This window comes from Tachyglossus aculeatus, chromosome 5, assembly GCF_015852505.1.
Source record: "Tachyglossus aculeatus isolate mTacAcu1 chromosome 5, mTacAcu1.pri, whole genome shotgun sequence".
Classification (NCBI taxonomy): Eukaryota; Metazoa; Chordata; class Mammalia; order Monotremata; family Tachyglossidae; genus Tachyglossus; species Tachyglossus aculeatus.
This window is the reverse complement of record NC_052070.1, coordinates 96,223,103-96,231,179: the sequence shown is the minus strand read 5'-3', so window position 1 is coordinate 96,231,179 and position 8,077 is coordinate 96,223,103. Positions and strand designations below refer to the sequence as shown.

Below are 8,077 nucleotides of genomic sequence, written 5' to 3'. Positions count from 1 at the left end.
TATGCTGTTGAGTCATATCTGACTCATAGCAATGCCATGGACACATCTCTCCCAGAATGCTCCACCTCCACCTGCAATCATTCTGGTAGTGCATCCCTAGATTTTTCTTGGTAAAAATATGGAAGCGTTTTCGATTACCTCCTTCCACGCAGTAAACCTGAGTCTCCACCCTTGATTCTCTCCCATGCATGCTGTCCAGCACGGGTGAGTTCTGACTTGTAGCAGATTGCCTTCCACTTGCTAGCCACTGCCCAAGCTAGGAATGGGATGGATAGGCCTCTGCTTGACCCTCCCATAGTCAAGACTAGTAGAGTACTGGAAACTCTCCAGGTGTGACCCTGAGAGGATCCACATATTATATCCCCCTATCACTTCAGCCTCACCTATATGCACTTTAATTCTCATAACATGCCTCTGATTACATTTTACATACCGTTACCTAAGCCCTAGCTCATAGATGTTTGCTTTTCCTTCCTCTTGTCTGTTAATTATTTCAGTGTCTGTTTTCCCTGCTAATCAGTGAATCACATTTATTGAGAATTTACCATATGCAGAGCAATGTACTAAGCTCTTGGGAGAGTACATATAACAATATAACAGAGTTGGTAGACACATTACCTGCCCACAATGAGCTTAAGGCAGGGATAATGTCTATTAACTTTGTTATACTCTCCCAAACATTCAGTACAATTCTATATACACAGAAAGTGCTCAAACTATACTTTTGATTATAGTATTTGTATGGTGAGCAAATTGTTTTGCAAACCAATGAACAATTGTGTTGAATCATAATGGAACCAGCAAGTAAAGGGGTACTTGCTGATCTATCGATTGAATAATGGCACTTATTGAATCCCTGAGGCAAAACAGCTCTGTTGGGTGAACTTTAATTTTAAGATCTAAAAGGTCCCTGGTTCATTCCCAGGTTTTGGCAGCCTGGTCATTTAAGTGCTTAGTACGGTGCTTTGCACGTGGTAACTGCTTAATCAGTACCACTGATGATGAGTTGCTCAGGAGAGCACAATGGAGAAAAAAAGCTATTGTCCTTGCCCTTAAATAGCTTACAATACAATGGGGGAGGAAGGCAAGTATATGCTGGGAGGGCTTGTGGAGTGCCTAGAAGCCAAGTCTGGCATTTTAGTTTATGGAAGAGGAGAAAATGAGTAGACACTGAAGATTTTTGAGGAGTGGACAGACGAGATGAACAATTTTTTAGGAAGAAGTTCTGGGTTGCAGTATGGTCTGAAGAGGGAAGAGGTTGGAGACAGGGAGACCCATGAGGAGGATAATGTAATAGTCTGGATGGGACATTCCAAGAGCTCAAACAAGGGTGGTGGCCATTTGAAAGAAAAGGGTAGAGTGGAGAAATTTTTATTTTACAAAGAACCAGTAGAATTTATCAACAGGCTGAATGTGAGGCCTAAAAGTGAAGGGTCAACGATGTCACCAAATTGTTTATTTCTGGAGCAAGGAGGGTGGTAATATTGTTGACTGCGTTGGGGATGGTAGGTAGAGGAGTGGGTTTAAGGGGCAGATGAATTCCCTTTTGGCTCTGTTGAGTTTAAGATGCAGAGAAACTCACATGTCAATGTCCTGCAGGCAAGAGGAAATGCAAGATAACAGAGCAGATGAAAGGTTAAATGAAATGTTACTGAGACCATGAGATTAGAAAAAGGTCATTACCTTTAAATGTGGAGTAAAGGCCTGGCTTCCTTTAACTAATCTCCTTTTTAAGGTACCCTAACTCTTACCTGACTATGCCATTTTGCTTTGATCCCTTATTGAATTTCTATTTGATCTGAGCATTCTCTCCCTATGTCAAATTTATCTTAATTTATCTCTCTCATTATTCACATTACTGTCGGTCTCCTTCTCTAGACTGTAAGCTCTAGACTATAAGCTTATTATGGGCAGGGAATGTGTCTTCTAATCCTGTTGCATTGTACTCTACCAAGTGTTTAGAGAGTACTCTGCACAGAATAAGTGCTTGATAAATATGATTGATTCTGACTGCTCTATGTGGGCAGGAACTGGGTCAGGCCTGATAATTTTGTGTCTACCCCAGTGCTTAATGAATTCCATTTTTATTTTTATCCTCATCATCCTTATTATTATCATTATTATTGTTATTCATTGCTCTGGAACTGCAGAACTTTTTTATTATTCATTCATTAATTCAATCATATTTATTGAGCACCTACTGTGTGCAGAGCACTGTACTAAGTGCTTGGGAAGTACAAGTTGGCAACTATAGAGACAGTCCCTACCCAACAGGAGGCTCACAGTCTAGAAGGGGGAGACAGACAACAAAACAAAACATACTAATAAAATAAATAGAATAGTAAATATGTACAAGTAAAATAGAGTGATAAATATGTACAAACATATATACAGGTGCTGTGGGGAGGGGAAGGAGGTAGGGTGGGGTGATCGGGATGGGGAGGAGGGGGAGAAGAAGGAGGGGGCTCAGTCTGGGAAGGCTTCCTGGAGGAGGTGAGCTCTCAGTAGGGCTTTGAAGGGAGGAAGAGAGCTAGCTAGGTGGATGTGTGGAGGGAGGGCATTCCAGGCGAGGGGGAGGACATGGGCCAGGGGTTGACGGCGGGACAGGCGAGAATGAGGCACAGTGAGGAGGTTAGCAGCAGAGAAGTGGAGGGTGCGGGCTGGGCTGTAGAAGGAAAGAAGGGAGGGTGAGGTAGGAGGGGCGAGGTGATGGAGAGCCTTGAAGCTGAGAGTGAGGAGTTTTTTCCTGATGCGTAGGTTGATTGGTAGCCACTGGAGATTTTTGAGGAGGGGAGTAACATGCCCAGAGCATTTCTGCACAAAGATGATCCAGGCAGCAGCATGAAGTATAGATTGAAGTGGGGAGAGACAGGAGGATGGGAGATCAGAGAGGGGATTACTCAGACCTTCATTCATTCAGTCATTTATTGAGCACTTACTGTGTGCAGACCACTGTACTAAGCAGTTGGGAGAGTACAGTACAACAAATAAACAGATACATTCCCTGCCCACAACGAGCTTACATGACGAGAAGCAGCATGGCTCAGTGGAAAGAGCACGGGCTTAGGAGTCAGAGGTCGTGGGTTTGAATCTCGGCTCTGTCACTTGTCAGCTGTGTGACTTTGGGCAAGTCACTTAACTTCCCTGTGCCTCAGTTACCTCATCTATAAAATGGGAATTAAGACTGTGAGCCCCATGTGGCATGTAGTAAGAGCTTAACAGATACCATCATCATCATCATCCATCAGCATCCTCAGCTCAGACTGGTCATCCATCAGCATCTCAGCTCAGACTGGATACTCTGAACAATTGCATGAGCTCAACTAATGAAATCGAGGTCTGTGCTACTTTGTTTCTCCCTTGAGTATTTCATCTCTAGCATGCCAAGGGCAATATCTTGGCAAGGGGTAATGATGGGAAGATAGTTCCAGTTGCCTTTGTGGCACAGGATACTGTGCATAATCACACTCCTGAGGTGCTTAATGGGTTAACTTGTTGCCTTGGGAATTCTTTGGTCTTTAAAATGTCCATTTGCCTCTTGCATTAGCATGTGCTTCTAGCTGCGCTGAGGATTTGTGGCCTCTTGAAGCTTTCTAAACCCTCAGAAACACCCTGCTCAGCGAGCGGCAGGGCGGAGGGAAACTCAATCACGGAGCTGGAGAACGAGGAGGCTTTTAGTCAAGTGCCAATCAACGAAGGCAAGCTGATACCATCACGGGCAGCAAGATTCTAATTACATTTCACTGCTTCGGCACAGTTTGAACCTTTAATGAGGAGCCAGCAGGGAAAGAGAGAAGGATGTGAGGGAGAGGTGGGGAAGCTGGGGGAGATCAGGGAAACCAGAGGAAGATAAGGGGGCAGGGATTTACGGGGCAGCAGGAGGGAAGGAGAGAGGGGATGGGGGGAGGAGAACAGGAGGGCCTTCTACAGAAATCTCTCCTCCTGCCTGAAACCTTCCATGTTGTTGCATAGAAACCAAATGTCTTCCCAAAGGAGAAAGCGGTAACCACAGAGAAAGGGCAAATTTAGGGAAGACTCTCAATGTGGCAGGGAAGGGAAGACACCCCCAGTCAATGGAATTTGACTGCTGGAATTTTCCTCTGTATGAAACAAATGAAGTCAGATCTAAAAGACCCTGGACCGTGGGCCAACGAGCATTTTAACCATTCATTCATTCAATCGTATTTTTTGAGCGCTTATTGTGTGCAGAGCACTGTACTAAGCGCTTGGGAAGTACAATTTGGCAACATAATCAAACTCCAAAATTTAAACAAAGTAACAGCACTGACTTTTAGGCAATTTGATCGATCAAGTATTCATAGTTTTTGAGCGCTTACTGTGTGCGGAGCATTCATTCATTCAATCTTATTTATTGAGCATTTACTATGTGCAGAGCACTGTACTAAGTGCTTGGGAGAGTACAATACAACAATAAACAGATACATTCCCTGCCCACAAAGAGCTTACAGTCTAGAGGGAGGGAGACAGACATTAATGTAAATAAACTACAGATATGTACATAACTGCTGTGGGCCTGGGAAAGGGAAAGAACAAAGGGAGCAAGTCAGGACAATGCAGAAGAGAGGAGAGTAGGAAAGGAGGGTTTAGTTAAGGAAAGGCCTTTTGGAGGAGATGTGACTTCCATAAGACTTTGAAGGAGGGGAGAGTAATTGTCTATCAGATTTGAGGAGGAAGGACATTCCAGGGGAGAGGCAGGACATGGGTGAGGGGTTGGCGAGATAGATGAGATCGAGGTAGAGTGAGAAGGTTAGCGTTAGACGAGCAAAGTGTGCAGGCTGGGTTGTAGTAGGAGAGGAGTGAGATGAGGTAGGAGTGAGCAAGGTGATTGAGTGCTTTAAAGCCAATGGTGAGTTTTTTTTTTTATGTGGAGGTGGATTGGAAACCACTGGAGTTTTTTGAAGAGTGGGGAAACATGTCCTAAATGTTTTTGTAGAAAAATGATCAGGGCATCAGTGTGAAGCATGGGCTAGTGTGGGGAGAGACAGGAGGCTGGGAGGTCAGCAATGAGAGTGATGCAGTAAGCCAGGAGGGATAGGATGAGTGATTGTTTTAACAAGGTAGCTGTTTGAATGGAGAGGAAAGGGTAGATTTTAGTGATGTTGTCAGCACTGAACTAAGTGCTTGGGAAAGCCCAATATGATAGAGTTTGTAGACATGATCCTCGCTTACAAGGAACTTGCAATCTACAGGGGGAAACAGTCATGGAAAGAAATTACAGGTCCAGGAAAGAGTGGAGTATAAGAATATGAACATAAATGCTGTGGGACTGGAGTGAAGAGCAAAGTGAAAGCTGCTGCCCCTGTTGTTGGGGGCCCATTTGGGTGTGAGGTGACACAAAACTGGTGCCACAATAATCCTGGGCCCCGATGTGGTTGTCAGTGATTAGTAGTTGTAGTACCTGTGGTTTTTACTGAGCCTCTACCTAGGACAACATGGACACAGTGTGGCGTCCAAGTTCCTCTGAGTCCCAGGCCTGTGCTCTTCGCAAGGCCAAACTGATTTCTGGGAGAAAATACTCAGGTGATAATTAGATATGGTCCCTGTCCCTCTCAGGCCTCCTCATCTAAGATTAGAGATGCAAAAGAGGAAATATGCCAGGAAGATCTATCAGAATAAATCAGGTCAATCATCCATCAATAATGAGGTGCCAGAGGGACATCTTCTGAGCCTGAGTTTTAGTTGATGAGTCTCATTAAGTCCTAATTAAAGCCTGTTTCAGTGCTCGGTGTTTTAGGGCTTGGTAGTGGAGAGGTTATTTTTATTTTGATTACGTGGCTGTCAGTACTACATCACTGAAGATTTAACTCTCGTTAACCAGTGATCCAGGAAGCAATGTCCAAATGATTCAATCCACAGATAAATGACCCTGTTCTGGGGGATATTAAGTCTCCTCACTCCTAGACACAGGATCTTTCGATTAGATCCAACTGTTTCCCACAAAGTGTAGAAAGCTAGGACTGTCCTCCAACATACTGGCCCAAGCAATGAGAAAAAGTATGACCAAGAGGATAGAACACAGGCCTGGGAGTCAGGAGGACCTGGGTTCTAATCCCACCCCTGCCAATTTTGTTCAGTGTGAACTTGGGCAAGTCACTTAACTTCTCTGTGCCTCAGTTACCTCATCTGTAAAATGAGGATTAAAACTCTGGGACTGGAACTGTTTCCAACATGATTATCTTTTATATCTAGCAGGTTGCTTAGTACAGTGCCTGGCACTTAGTAAAGCCTTAACAAATACCATAAAAAAATCAATCAATTAATTAATGGTATTTACATACTACACATACTTTGCATACTATGTATATTCTTCTCTAACACGCTATAGTCCAATCAGTCAATGATATTTCTTGAGCAGTTACTGCTTGCAGAGCACTGTACTAAGCACTTGGGTGAGTACAACACAGTAGGGCAGGTAGACATGGGAAGCAGTGTTGCCTAGTGTGAAGAGCACTGGCCTGGGAGTCAGAAGACCTGGGTTGTAATACCAGCTCCTCCACTTGTCTGCTGTGAGACTTTGGGCAAGTCATTTCACTTTTCTGTGCCTCAGTTACCATTGATTGATTGCTGGCTTGGACCAGCGTGTTGGAAGGCAGTCCCAGCTTTCCAGGACCAGTAAAATGGGGATTAAATCCTGTGCCTTCCTACTTAAACTGTGAGCCCCATGTGGGACAGCGACTGTCCAACCTGAATATCTTGAACCTATCCAGGCACTTAGTTCGGTGCTTAGAACATATTAAACACTTAACAAGTAGTATTAAAAAATCCCTAACACAATGGCCCAATCAATCAATCAATGGCATTTATTAAGTACTTGTGTGCACTGCTCTCCAGCACCCTGTCCCAATCAGTGGTATTTTTTGAGTTATTAGTGTGTGCAGAGAACTTGGGAAAGAACAGTAGGGAAGCGGTGTGGCTTAGTGGAAAGAGCACAGGTGTCAGAGGATGTGGGGCTAATCCCGGCTATGCCACTTATCAGCTGTGTGACTTTGGGCAAGTCACTTAACTTCTCTGTGCCTGAGTTACCTCTTCTGTAAAACAGGGATTAAGACTGTGAGCCCCATATGGGACAACTTGACTACCTTGTATCTACCCCAGCACTTAGAACAATGTTTGGCACATAGTAAGAACTTAACAAATACTATTATTATTATTATTGTTATTATTATTAGCATAGCATAGGGTTGGTAAACATGATCTCTATTTTAAAGAGCTTAAAATTTAGTGGGAAATGTTGCTACTGCATTTGGCCAGTGGTTTAATTACATGACACCAATTTATTTGTTTCCTGCCTAGCCTGTAACCTCATCTTCTAGACTGTAAGCTTATTATGGACAGGGATCATGTCTGCTAATTCTGTTGTACTCTCCCAAGTGTTTAGTGCTGTGCAGTTACTAAGTGCTCAGTAAATGCCACTGATTGATTTAATGAAGAAGTTAGAATTTCTTGTTTCTCTCCCTGCCCTCCATATTATAGCAAACTCTCCTTCCATTGGAGGGGTTTCTCATTGTCTCTGGGATCTATAAAATGAGTGCCCCCCCCCCCCCCCCATCTCGCACATGAAATTACCATGATGGCTTCCCGTTCTGGACTGACAAGTGATTGCAGCATGGCCTAGTGGCAAGAGCACAGGCTTGGGAGTCAGAAGACATGGTTCCAATCCCTGCTTTGCCACTAGTCTGCTGTGTGACCTTGGGCAAGTCACTTCACTTCTCTGTGCCTGTTACATCATCTGTAAAATGGGAATTAAGACTAAAGTCCCACATGGGACAACCTGATTACTTTGTATCTACCCCAGTGCTTAGAACAGTGCTTGGTACATAGTAAGTGCTTAACAAATACCATTGTTATTATTATCTGTCCTGCCTAGTTTTGTAGCCAAGAATCTCTTTGAGATACTTAGGTTCTGAAGGCAGCCCACTCAGCCTTATACGGAAAAGGGGAGTTTTGTCTATAGTGATTGTGGAACCTGGGTTATATGTATTTTTTAAAAAAGAAAAAAGATCATTCTTGGCATATTTTATGCTCATACTCCTAGACCTTCATTTTCCCTTTTTCC

General features: G+C 43.7%; 1 non-coding gene across 1 annotated transcript; it reads right to left on the bottom strand.

The window, feature by feature from the left end:
* Positions 1–214: 214 nt before the first annotated feature.
* LOC119929287 lies at positions 215–348 on the bottom strand. Its single transcript, XR_005451419.1, has one exon. It is a non-coding gene; the product is annotated as a small nucleolar RNA SNORA7 (small nucleolar RNA).
* Positions 349–8,077: the final 7,729 nt, after the last annotated feature.